Below are 13688 nucleotides of genomic sequence, written 5' to 3' on the forward strand. Positions count from 1 at the left end.
GACTTTCAGGAAAAATCCCAGATGATCTTACTGCAGTTGTCTGGAGGCTGACTGCTAAATCACCTGGCCTTTAGAAGTTTCCAGGGGTTCTTACTTTATTTCCCTACTTTATTTTTTTTTTTTAGGTCTTACCCTAACTCTGCTTATTAGATGTGCAAGTTATTTAACTTCTCTGAGTTTCTAGAAGCTAGTCTGTTCCTTTTCAGTTCTCTACTCCTAACACCCCGCCACACACACAAAATTCAGGGCTAAATGGCATCAAAGGAAGTATGAAGGGGTAGAGTGTCGGTTACTGTTTTTTATTAACAAGCAATTCCATATCATTGTAACAAGTGATAAACACAGACATATAACAAAAAAGTTAATTATTTCCTTCAAGTCCCTTGCTATCCCATTTTCAGAAGGTATCTGATATTATCAGTTTGGCATAATTCCTTCCACAGCTTTTTCCATACTCTTACTACTTGTTTAAACAAATATACACATATAAACAGCTCTTTTTTCCCTAGACCAAAAGACTCATATCATGCATAAGTTTTTACAAACATTATCTAATTTTACACTCATGGATAAAAGCAACTTGCTTTGTTCATTGAATGGTTAAAAGATCGTGGACTTTACTATAGGTCAATAACCATTAGGCAAAAACCAATAGACTCAATGACATGAAAATAAAAATCTTCTGGATTGAAAAGAGTTAAGTCTAATAAGGACACTAACCCTTCAGCTGTTATATGAGTTGCAAATATTTTTCCTAGTTTATTCTTTGATTTTTGAATTTGATTTTTCTATCTTTTGTCAGAGAGAATATTTGCATAATCTTGGAGTGACGGAGACCTTCTTAAGAAGAAGGTGTTTAAACAAGACAGAAAACTCAGATGCTATGAGGGAAAAGATAGGCATGTTTGACTATATTGCGGAAAAAAATGTTAAGGCTTTTAAAGTTTCTCTCTCCAGGCATAGGAAAGGCTTATGTGTGGGAGCATGTTGAAGAAAGGCAGAATCCAGGTGAAGAAAAAGAAGTATCAGATTAGCATTTAAGTAGCTATAGGGAGCGCAGTTTGACCTGTAGCTGGGGGTTGCACCCAGAACTAGCAAGTAATGGAAGAACGCCTGTCTGGGGAAGAGTAGTGATAAAGAGTGACTCATTGTGTAAGTGAGAGTAAAGGGCTGGAAGAACAACTTTCCTCAGACAAACCCAACTCTTTAGCTAATAAACTGAAATACTGACAGTGATGGGTCAATGGTGGGGGTAATTCAGACAATCAGACAGTCTTGAAGCCATGACCCTTCTAGCAAGATAGCCTCTAGGAGTCTCTGAGGGTTTCCTCTAACTGTGGTCAGAAGTTTTACAATCTTAAGTACCTCATGGAATCCATCAAAGCTTTCCAACCTCACTCCCCATTTCAGGCTCCTGGACCAGATGTCCTTGGTCTAGGTTATTTTAATGATCACTTTGGCAGTAGAATAAGCAGAAGCTTTTGGACACTTACAGTTGTGCAGTGAATACCTGACACTCACTAGCTGTGTGACCTTGGGCAAGTCATTTTCCCTCTCTGAATTGAGTTTCATCATTTGAAAAAAAGGAGGTTAATACTGATTTTAAAGGTTTTTCAAGGAAGAAGAAATCAGATGACTGATGTATGTGAAAGGGCTTCAGGGAATGTAAAGGCCAGTAAAAATATAGGTGATTACTATGATGCCAGGTTAGGCAGATAAACAACCTGAAGTCAAAAAAGGCATACTGTGTAGTAGCTTTCCCTTACCCATGGCACCTGCAGACCATTTGGGGTGGGAGAGAAGTGGTTATGTATACGTGGATGGATGGGATCAGAGAAGATACTGAAGCTTTCAGAGCTTACCTGCTGCTAGTATCATAATTGCCCTTCATCCATGCAACTCATGGGGTGAATGTCACAGCTTTTTGAAACATCAATGAGGTGATGTCTAGTATCATCAGACAATTATTAATTCAGTTGATAAAACCAAGCAGAAAGTGTGTCATGTTATCATCACAAGTGCTAAAGAAGAGACCAATTCCTGGAGCTCCAGGAGATCCACAGAGATATCATCAAGAAGGTCTGAGCCCTGAGAGACAAATGGACAAGCCCATATGGAACAAGAGCACATAAATATACAATCTTGGATCTGGCTGAGAGTATGGGAGTAAGTGGCCTGGGTGGGGGTACAACAAAGAGATTATTTTTTAGCCCTCACCTCTGTATGGACTGTGGAACTAGAATTCCTGGGTAGAAATCCTGGCTCTGCTGCTTACTATCTATGAGGTGTTAGACAAGTTAATTAATCTCTGTGTGCATCAGTAATAGTATTTATCTAACAGTATTTTTTTTGTGTGTGTGTGGTACGCGGGCCTCTCACTGTTGTGGCCTCTCCCGTTGCGGAGCACAGGCTCCGGACGCGCAGGCTCAGCAGCCATGGCTCACGGGCCCAGCCACTCCGCGGCATGTGGGATCTTCCCGGACCGGGGCACGAACCCGTGTCCCCTGCATCGGCAGGCGGACTCTCAACCACTGCGCCACCAGGGAAGCCCTAACAGTATTCTTTTGAGGATTAAATGAATTAATATTTGTAATGTGCTTAGAATAGTAGCTAGTGCATAACAAGTGTTACATAAATGTTATTTTAAAATATTAATTAAAAAGCACAAACTTTCTTTTTTAGGGCATTATTTAAGGTTTTATTTATTTTTCTTCTTAATCAGGCCCCTATGTATTTCTCCAGCCTCACTTTTTACTGCTTCCTCTTAAAATTGCATTCTGAAAGAATGAAATAGGTGCGGCATTGCCAAATTATGCCAGGTGATTGTATATCTCTTTGCCTTAGCCTTGGTCTGGAATGCCCTTCCTATCATGTTTATTAAGAAAATTCCTCTTCTCTTTTCAAAAACTATCTCAAGCATTACCTCCTCCAGGAAGCCTTTTCTAACTACTGCCACCTAACTTTCCCATTTCGTTGATCTAGGCATTCACTTATTTTCACAAGTTTTGGAACTTGTACACATTTCTATAATGATGGCTCACATTTTGTACTTCAGTTATTGTTTATGGGACTGTTTGCCACAGTTAGACCATGAGATCTTAAATTCAGTGACCATAATGTTACTGTTTTTCTCCTGACCCTGAACCTATGGTTTGTTACACAGTAGAAGTTCCAAGAATGGTGGCTGACAAGACTTAAATGCAAAGCATTTTTAATAACTACTGATCTTGTGCCATTCTTGCAATAACCTGGTAAAATAGACACTATTATTAGCCCTATTTTATGGACGAGGAATTTGAGGTTGAGAGAGGTTAAGGGTACATCAAGGTCTCAACTAGCTAATGAATAACAGAGCTGGGACTTAGTGCCAGACCTTTTTAAACACAGTGATCTTTCCACAGCAATGCTTTTGTTGTCTGCCTGATTTTATTATTAGTAATAATGGATAACATTTATCAATTACTTGCTTTATTCAAAGCACTAGGCTGAGCCCATACCACAGATTATCTCATTTAATCATCTCAACAATGCTATAAGGCTTATCCCATTATGATACTCATTTACAAATGAGGAAATTGAGGCATGGAGAGGTGAAGCAATTTGCCCAAACTCACAAAGAATTTGAACCCAGTGTAAATTTATAGCAAGAGCTTTTAGCTGTAATCATCTACTAATTCTCAGCTGAGACTTAGAGAAAAGTCACTTCAAGATTCAACTACTAGTGAATGGAATTTTGAACCCAGGTCCTAGTACCTCTGAAGATCTTCTCTTTCCATCATAACATGTGGCTGCATTAGTGGTCCAAAAGGGAAAAACTCTGTTGGGGGAAGACACTTCTGGGAAGTTGGGAGTTCAGTTACTCAGCTTGAGATGTGAGGAACATGACTCCTCATGGTGTAGATTTTTGAAGGGATAGAAGAGAGGAGAAGTAGACTGAAGTTCATGGCCTGTCTTCTGTCCTCACAGATGTGTGATGAGCACATATTATCTACACTGATGATGAAGGGGAGGTAGACACAGTAGGAAATTGGGTTGAGGAAAAATCAATTACAGAAATGAGGCCCCATCAAGCAAGCTTTCAGCAAGGTGGTGTTTTCATCTTCTTCTTACCCAGTGATAATATCCCTAAGCAGGTATTTATTTAACAGGAAAGGACAAGGGAGCTCACCATTTTGATTTTAATTATTTGCTGCAGTCATTTTAAGTTGCCCATCTTTGGATCAGCACTCATAAAAAAAATATATCATCTGATCTCCCAGATTTATGAGCAAGGGTGTGTCAATCAGAATTGTCTCCAGGTATCTAAGAATAATGCATAAACACAGGGAGCAAGGCAAAGGGTATAATTTCAGAGCTTACTGGTTAGGAGAGAACTTGATAAGTAGGAAAAGGGACACCTTTGATAAAAGTGTGTGATGAATATACCAGAGCGAGCCAAGCCCAGTGATTCGAGGCATCACTCAATCATTAAAAAAGCTGCCATAATCCTAGGTCTCCACACCTCCTTCTGACAAGTTGATCTAACTCATTGAGAGATAGGGGAATAGGTGGAAATAATCAGGCTCGAGGGCATTTCAATCTTGGCTTACCTTAGGAGACTAGGGAGATAGATGCATGCTTCTTGGTCTCAGAGCATGAACCATGCAGGAAAGCTCTCCAGGGTGCCTAATTTACAGATTGGGAACCTGGGGCTAGGGCAGAACTCATACTAGAATCCAGGACATTTGACTCCAATTCCATTGTTTCTATCACTTCACCTTAGTTAACTTTATTTATTCATCATCTCTTAGCTGAGGGAAGAGAGGGTCTAATATTTGACCAGACAGTACACAGAGAATTGGAGGTGGTTCTTAGTACCTGTGTTTCCAAATAGACCAAAGGTTCAGGAAGAGCGATGGATTTGCCATCAGAAACCCTAGGCTTCATTCACACCTATGCCATTACCTCAGTTATCTTGGGCAAGTCCCTTTATTTTCTGAAACTTAATTTTTCCATCTACAAAATGAGGAGAATGAAACATGTCTAGTGAGCTTATGGGAGGAGGGATTGTGCAGACTGTCTGAGGTATGGGAAAGCTCTAGAGAGATGGTAGGGACAGTAAATACAGACACCTCCCTACATTCATTAGCCATGAAAAGCTTTTGGTTTTGCCTTTTAAATAGCTTTCATTTTGTGCCCACAAACATTACTTGAACAGTTACTATATGTACAATGCCATGCTAAGTGCTATGAGAGATGGAGATATGGGCCTTGCCCAGGAATAAGAAAAGGCAAAAGAATGATGACTAGAGCTATAAGCACTGAGCTTGTAGCAAGTGGGCGTCTGTCTCCAAGGCAGTCTTTGATTAGTCCTCACCTGGATCACCATTTAAGTCCTCCTGCTAGTGCTGTTTCCTTCAATGCCTCCTTTCCTACCCTACCTACCCTGTAAATTGTCAGAAGGTGCATTGATTCCAAATTCTTCTGTTTGGCATTTCTGGGCCTCTCCATCCTGGCTCCAGTGACCTTCTCTCTCATTGGTCCCCAGTATGAACCACCCTTGATCCTCAGTCCTGGTTCCTTACAGAGCTCACTCCCTCCATGATCTCTCATATGCCCAATACTATCCTCACTCCAATCTCTGCCTCTTTACTTGTCTCTCATGTTTTTGCCTATAGCCAGCGTACTTTCTCACCTTTCAGATACCAGTATAATTTCACTTTTTCTTCCTTAGGATCTATCTCCTCTGAGTTCCTAAAATCAGAACCAATCTGAAATATTAAAGGCTCAGGTGATTCCAGGCTGTTTGCTCTGCCTTCTTAATTTGAACCTCAGCTCCCTGAAGGCAGGAATCAGCTCCCCTCCATGCATGATGGCTGTTTTTTTTTTCTTGCCTCAAAGATCAAGATCTGCAGTCTAATACTAGTTGAAGTAAAACTCAAAGAAATGTCCTTTGTTTGCCAACATATTGACATTTCTGGACTATTGAAATAATTTCAGCAGTTTATGATAGGGGTTTTCAACCTGCTTTTAACAATAGAACTTTTTTTTTTTACCACAAACAAAATTCAACAGGGACACACAGTATAGAAAACAGATCAAAGTGGAGCTGTTCCGGGTGCAGTGGGGGAACCATCCCTTCTATGTAATTCCTAGGATACCTCCATAGAATATTTTAGGGTTCATGAAGTACAACCTTAAAGCAACTGTCTCAAATGGCCAATGGGCCAGGATAAGTTAAAATTAAGATACATACTTGGTGACATACTTACCTGGTGAATGTCATAATTCAGAGACCCAAGGGACCTGAGGGGGGCTGTGGGGCCATGGCTTATGCAACCTATTCAAAGTTTGCCTTATAAAAGGGGGTAAGGGTTATAATAAGCACCTACAGAGAGAAATAGGGAAAGCTCCAAAAGGCCTTGGTGAGGCCATAGAAATGGGACAACCAGATAGCTAAACCCCAGACTGGTGTGGAGCCCTCTTCCCTAGGGAAGACCAGGACCCCAGGCCCTGCCTTCAGCAATTCCCCTACTACTCGGTCTAAGCCTCTCCACTGTCTAGGGTAACAAATCCCTTGTATGAGAACCTGCCTCTCTCAAGGTCCATATCCTACATTTAGAACAATTTCCAATAGTCATCTTACTGTGTTTTTCTCTGTTTATGGCATCAAAAGAGTCCCAAAGAGTCAGGCGTTTTCCCTGAGGGAATTCAGTCTTTTTTAAGCAAATATGAGCACATAATTCAATGCCCATGTAAGACACCACTTCAGCCCTTTGAGGAACTCATACAAGGCCTACAGTCCATTTAGATATCAGGACACTCTGGATTTTTTTTTTTTTTTTTCTGAAAGGTTCTCAGCTTGTCACACATCCTATATCCAACAACCCAAATCTGGAATACATTTGCAGTGGCCTGTGGGTTATAAACTATGCTCTATACATTTGAGGTTTCACAGAGGTATTCAGGATGCAGTAATGCTGTAAGCCTAGCCCCATGGTTTTTCAATTTTAACAATAAAAATTAAATAATTAGCACTGTTCTAAGTGCTTTTCCTCTATTAACTCACTAAATTCTCATAAGAACCTTATGAGATAGGTGCTGTTTTTCTCCTCATTTTTCTTTGAGATTGAGGCACAGAGAAGTTAAGAAACTTGTCCAGGGTCAGACCGCTAGATAGTCACAGGGCTAGGATTTAAACCTAGGAATCCTGAATTCAGAGCCCAAGTTATTATCCATACATTGTATTCTCTTGTCAGCTTCTTGCAGATGAAGAAACTGTGGTATTGAGAAGAAAAGCAACTTGTCCATATTAATGAGGTGTTTCTTAACCCACCAAGGAACAGTCTTCAGCTATTCCTTGGTTCTCTCCTGTCTTCTAGGGTCTAAAGCAACAGCAGGGGCCAGATGGAAGAAAATAGAATTGTCTGGGATGCCGGTAATTTGGATTCAAATCATTTCTTTGTTATTAATTCTCTTTGTGATCCTGGGGAGGAAGATTCTTCCTCTCTTTGGATATCAGTTTCACCAACTGCAAAATGATGATTTAGAAGAATTCAACTCACACTTTTTCCAGTCAAAGTCAAAGTACAAATTCTTCACAGATTTATTATACCTTAAAAAGCTCATCTGTATTTTTTGCATTCCATTCCATAAAATATATGTCTTTGTTTTACTGTAATTATTCCAAATCTTCTAGTAAAGCCAATTCACCAGGATAGAGTGGCCCTAAAGTCAATTTACCTCCAGTGCACTGGGGAGGACCTTTGAGGTATGTGCATTCTGGTTTCAGAGCCAGTGATCTGAAGATGTCTCCAAAGGCTCTCTCTGCTCTGACAATTTACAATCTTAGAATATGCTTAACCCCATAGTGTTAGGAAAGGGAGGTAGAAGGGCAAATGGGCTGAGTGTATTCTATAAACTTTCTCAAATTCTTTACTCATTTGATAAAAAGTGGCATCAAGGGAATGTCAAGGAGTGGCTTAGCAAGAAGTCAGTTCCTGCTCTACTGCAAACAAGTTGTGTGACCTTTGAACCAGACTGTGTGTAAGATCATTTCATTTAACCACCTCATTGAATGGTTGAGGAAACTGAGGCACAGAGATGGGAAGGTGTTTACCTGAGGTCACATAATAGTAAGTAATGAAGAACCTAAGGGCAGGACAGGAATGGATACACAGACGCAGAGAATGGACTTGAGGACATGGGGAGGGGAAGGGTAAGCTGGGACGAAGTGAGAGAGTGGCATGGATATATATACACTACCAAAGGTAAAATAGATAGCTAGTGGGAAGCAGCCACATAACACAGGGAGACCAGCTTGGTGCTCTGTGACCACCTAGAGGGGTGGGATAGGGAGGGTGGGAGGGAGACACAAGAGGGAGAAGATATGGGGATATAGGTATATGTATAGCTGATTCACTTTGTTATAAAGCAGAAACTAACACACCATTGTAAAGCAATTATACTCCAATAAAAATGTTAAAAAAAATCCCACACACAACCATAAAAAAAAAGTAATGAGGTTTGGATTAGAACCATAGCACCCTGTTAAACCTAGAGAGTCATACCACTCACATCAAGTTCCTGGCCCTCTGTGCCCTCATCTCTAAAATGAAAATAAAATCATTGCTCTATCCCTGAGTTGTTATGCTCATCTGATGAAGCAATGAATGTGAGAATTCTTTGGACTGATCACTTCTTGCCATCAGAGAAGTTATGGAGAGAGCACCAGAGTACTGGGAACCTGAGAAGTGTGGTGCCTGATGGGGAGTGGGAGCTTGAAGGGAAGCCATACATGGAAAGCCTCAGAAAAGAGAGATGGGTACCACTAAGAAAGCCTTCCTCTTGCTATTGGATTGTTTGGGCTATTGGATTTGTCTGAAATTAAGCGAAAACCTTGTTTTATTTAACAAATACTTTCATAGTGTTTACTTTATGGCAAGCACTGCTCCAAGTGCTTTACAAATATTAACTCAGTTAATCCTCCTGAGAACCTTATAAGGTGGGCTATATTATCATCCTTTACACATGAAGAAATAGAGGTGCAAAGAAGTAAATTAACCTACTCAGGGTCACACAGCTAGTAAGTGACAGAGAATAAATTTGAACCCAGGTCATTTGCCTTGAGAATCTGTGCTCCTAACTGTTGGAAACCATCTATTCAGATGAAATTGGTTATGCGAAGGCTTGTGTCATGGAAAGGCACAGATTATAATATAAGCTTTGTCACTAAAAAGATGTTAGTGATCTTGGGTATGTCATTCTCCTTTATGCACCTTCTTATCTGTACAAAGAGATTTCCTTTCTTTTGCCTACTTCTGGTCCTCTAAAAGCCCAGAATTCCTTTCTCCATTCTAGAGACATTTTCTCAAGCAACAGCTTTGGTTTTATTCTCTCACCCCTACACGCAGCCCAACCAGACTTATCACCTCTAGGAAATAATGCTCTTTCAGCATAAACTGGATTCCACTGGAGCAGATAATCTTTGACTTCTTAGAGCCTCTAGATGCCTCAGCAAGAGTAGAGCTCCAGGGGAGTTCACTTTGCTGTTCTTCAATTTAGATTTAATAAGATAATTACTGTATGTTATTTAAATATTATTGAGTTATTAAAAACATTAACAATTTCTTGCCTTTGATCCTTTTTGTTTACTGGGAACAGAGTGTCATTAAGCAAGCATTATTGAACAGATTTTCTTCTTTGTGCTATAAATGTTTATGTAACTTTGAGAGGCAGCTCTGAACACTGCTACCATTTTCCCATATGACCCTGGACACATCGTTTAACCTTGATGATCCTGGGTGACCAACAAGCCAGGAAGCAGCTCCCTTGATCACTGGCCTTGCCTTTTTACAAAAACACAGTATTGTAGAGCTGAAAGAGACATCCCATGTATACCAGCTGCCACCCATTTTACCAACGAGAAAACAGGGCAGAGAGAAAGGAATTGCCTATGGGTCCACTGTGAGTGGCCAATCCAGGAACATAACTAGTACACTGGAAGTCTTGGGAAGACAGGGACTCGGTCTAATTTCTTTGCCACAGTTTCCTCAATACCAAGCATAACGCCAGGCTCAAAGATTGCAGTTGAGAAACATTGTGGACTGCCTGATTGGCATAACCTAGGTGTCCTGACCTCCAGATGAGAAGTCTTATCAGTAAACCACAATTTTAATCAATCTTACAAATTAGCATGGTCATAGATGCCCAGGGTCTGAAAGAAATCAAGCTGTGAATAAGACAATTTTTCTTTCAGCTAAAAAATACCAAACTCTTCCAACTACCACAGTCTTCACAATCTTGGTGTTACTCTTCAAGCTCTAGCCCCTTATAGCTCCAAATATGTTATTACTACCAATGAGTTGGATGAAAGAAAGGGTTTGGGAGTGAGAACCAGGGAGGAAGGTGTGGCAGCTAAGGCAGTGAAAACAATGTGGTATAGACCACTTTGTGTTTCACGTTTTGTTAGTTATCTGTTGCTGCATAACAAGTTATATAAAAACTGAACATCTTAAAAAATGCACAGCGATTATTTCACTGTGGGTCAGGAAACCAGGCATGCCTTATCTGGGTGCATCTGGCTCTGGGTCTCTCACAGTCTATAGTCAAAAGGTCAGCTGGGGTTGCAGTCAGCTTAAGGGTCAACTTGGAGAGGATCAGCTTCTAAGCTTACTCATGTGGCTGTTGGAAGGATTTAGTTCCTTATGAGCAGTTGGACTGGGGCCTCAGTTCCTTGTTAGCTGTTGAACAGAGGCCTTCCTCAGTTCCTTGCCACATAGGCCTCTCCATAAAGCACCTCCCAAAATAGGAGCCTGCTTCAAAAGATAAAGCAAGCAAGAGAGCAAGAGAGGGGTAGCAAGATGGAAATTATGGTCTTTCATAACCTGACCTCAGAAGTGACATCCCATCACTTTTGCTGTGTTCTTAATTAGAAGTAAATCACTAGCTTCAGTCCATACTCAAGGGGAGGGAACTACAGAAGGGTATAAATACCAGGAGGCAGGATCATGGCATGCCATCTTAGAAGCTATCTACCACAGTGGCTTTTCCTAGCCCAAGCTTTGTACAAGATAAGCACATTATGAACCTACGTAGCAAATGGCAGTAACCAGAGCACTGGAGAATTTGGTCACAGTCCCTGATCTATCACTTACTCCATAGTCTTTTGTAACTTAGCTCACTTCTCTGAGTTGCACTGCCCTTATGAGCAAAATAGAGATAAAGTGCCTGCCTCATAGGGTATTTGTGGGAATGCAATGAGATTGTGGATTCCAAAGAGCTGGTAATTAAACAAGGGGAAGGATTATATGCACTATTTTGCAGAGAGGATCCGTATTTTTATTAGAGTCTCAAAGGGATACTTGACTCCTTAAAATGGAATTAATAGTTCATTCCACATTTAGTAAATCTTACTATTCATTCGTTCAATCACTATTTATTGAGCACCTACCATGTACATGGCACTGTCTTAGGCACTAGGAATAACATGGTGAAGAAATCAGACAGTAATCCCTGGCACTTACACACTAGTGAGGATGACAGAAACAAGGAGAATAAGTAAAATATATAATATGTTACATAGTGATAAGTGCTAAGCAGGAAGGAAAAAAAGGACAGATAGATAAGAAAAAAGGAGAGGGTGGATATAAACTTAGATAGGTAAGATGGCCAACGAAAGTTTCCCTGAGAAAGTGAGATTTAAGTGTAGACCAGAAGTAGGTAAGAGTGAGCCACGTGAATATATGAGGGAAGAGAAAATGGCAAGTGCAAGTGAAAAGATCATAGTGTATCTGAATTGTTCAAGGAACAGCAAAGAAGCCAGAGTGGCTGGAGTGAGCAAGGTGAAGAGTAGTGGGAAATGAGGCCAAGAGAGGTGGAGGGGGAGAGATAATAAGGGGTCTTGCAGACCATTGTAATAAGTTCTGTTGCTGCTACTCCTTAAATCACGCCTGGTTTCCACCATACACTTCTTTTTTTTTTTTTTTACATCTTTATTGGGGTATAATTGCTTTACAATGGTGTGTTAGTTTCTGCTTTATAACAAAGTGATTCAGTTATACATATACATATGTTCCCATGTCTCTTCCCTCTTGCATCTCTCTCCCTCCCACCCTCCATACCCTACCCCTCCAGGTGGTCACAAAGCACCGAGATGATCTCCCTGTGCTATGGGGCTGCTTCCCACTAGCTATCTACCTTACGTTTGGTAGTGTATATATGTCCATGCCTCTCTCTCACTTTGTCACAGCTTACCCTTCCCCCTCCCCATATCCTCAAGTCCATTCTCTAGTACGTCTGTGTCTTTATTCCTGTCTTACCCCTAGGTCCTTCATGACATTTTTTTTCTTAAATTCCATATAGCCCGGAGATGGAAGCAACCTAAGTGTCCATCATCGGGTGAATGGATAAAGAAGATGTGGCACATATACAATGAAATATTACTCAGCCATAAAAAGAAACGAAATTGAGCTATTTGCAATGAGGTGGATAGACCTAGAGTCTGTCATACAGAGTGAAGTAAGTCAGAAAGAGAAAGACAAATACCGTATGCTAGCACCATACACTTCTAATGCCTCCTCAAGCTGCCTCTGTTCTCTCCCATAGTGCCCTGATTCAGGCATTATCCTCTTGGGTCAATTAGAGCTGCTGTGGCTGCCCTGCTCCCCTGATCTATTCTTGAACATTCTCTCCATCCTCATTCTCTCAGGAAACCCCTACAAAGAAAGGCCCATACATTATGCATCATTGAGGCCCCAACATCTAGCCCATTGTTAACAAAATCTGTGGCTGAGAGGAGGTATTTAGCTAATGTGTGTTGAAGGAAACTATTTTGCTACATCAAGGCTGAAAGTGCTCTAAAATGATATGCTATGCTAGTCAGTGCCGGTTACCCTCCTTTCCTGGCAAGAGGAGAAGAGTTACAAATTCAGAAATTATTCCAAAAGGAAGATTACCCAGCCCAACTCTTTCTTAATCTACTACCTATTGAGTTCTTATTAGGTGCCAGGCATGGTGCTAAAATGATATCATTTAGCTTTCACCACAATTACTTTTACAGATGGGAAGATTGAGACCTAGTGTGTAGGAAGGGACTTACCTATCATCACACAGTGAGTTAATGGCAAGGCAATAGGTGTTGTTGATGCTATGGACCCACAGTAGTGGAAATGTACTTCACTCACTTGCTAGCCCAGCATCAACTCCTATGCCCAAGAGCACACTTCAGCAAGATTGGTCTCAGATGTGAGAGGTGGAACCTGGGGTCATTGCTTAGACTCAAGTAAAGCTTACTGTCTCAAAAAACAGAAGACAGTCCCCTTTAGAGGCAGACTTTCTTGGGACTGAATCCCAGCTCTGTCACTTACAGTCATGTGGACTTGAGCAAATTGCTCCTACTCTGCATTTTACTCTCTGTGAAAAAGGATTATAGCACCTACATTGGGTAGGGGATATGGAAGGGGTGGACAGTGTGTTGTGAGGATTAAATGAGATAAATGTGTATGAAATCATTTAACACCATGTCTGGCACACAGTTTAGATACTCAAGAAATGACAGTTTTCTTATTCATCACTCTTTGATTGGTCCAACTCTATTCTTGCTGAGGCTGATGGCCTTGATATTTTATCATCATTCTCTACTTTTTTAAAAATGTAATTTAATTTAATTTATTATTTTATTTTATTTTTGGCTACGTTGAGTCTTCTTT

Source organism: Grampus griseus, assembly GCF_964374135.1.
Source record: "Grampus griseus genome assembly, chromosome: X".
Classification (NCBI taxonomy): domain Eukaryota; kingdom Metazoa; phylum Chordata; class Mammalia; order Artiodactyla; family Delphinidae; genus Grampus; species Grampus griseus.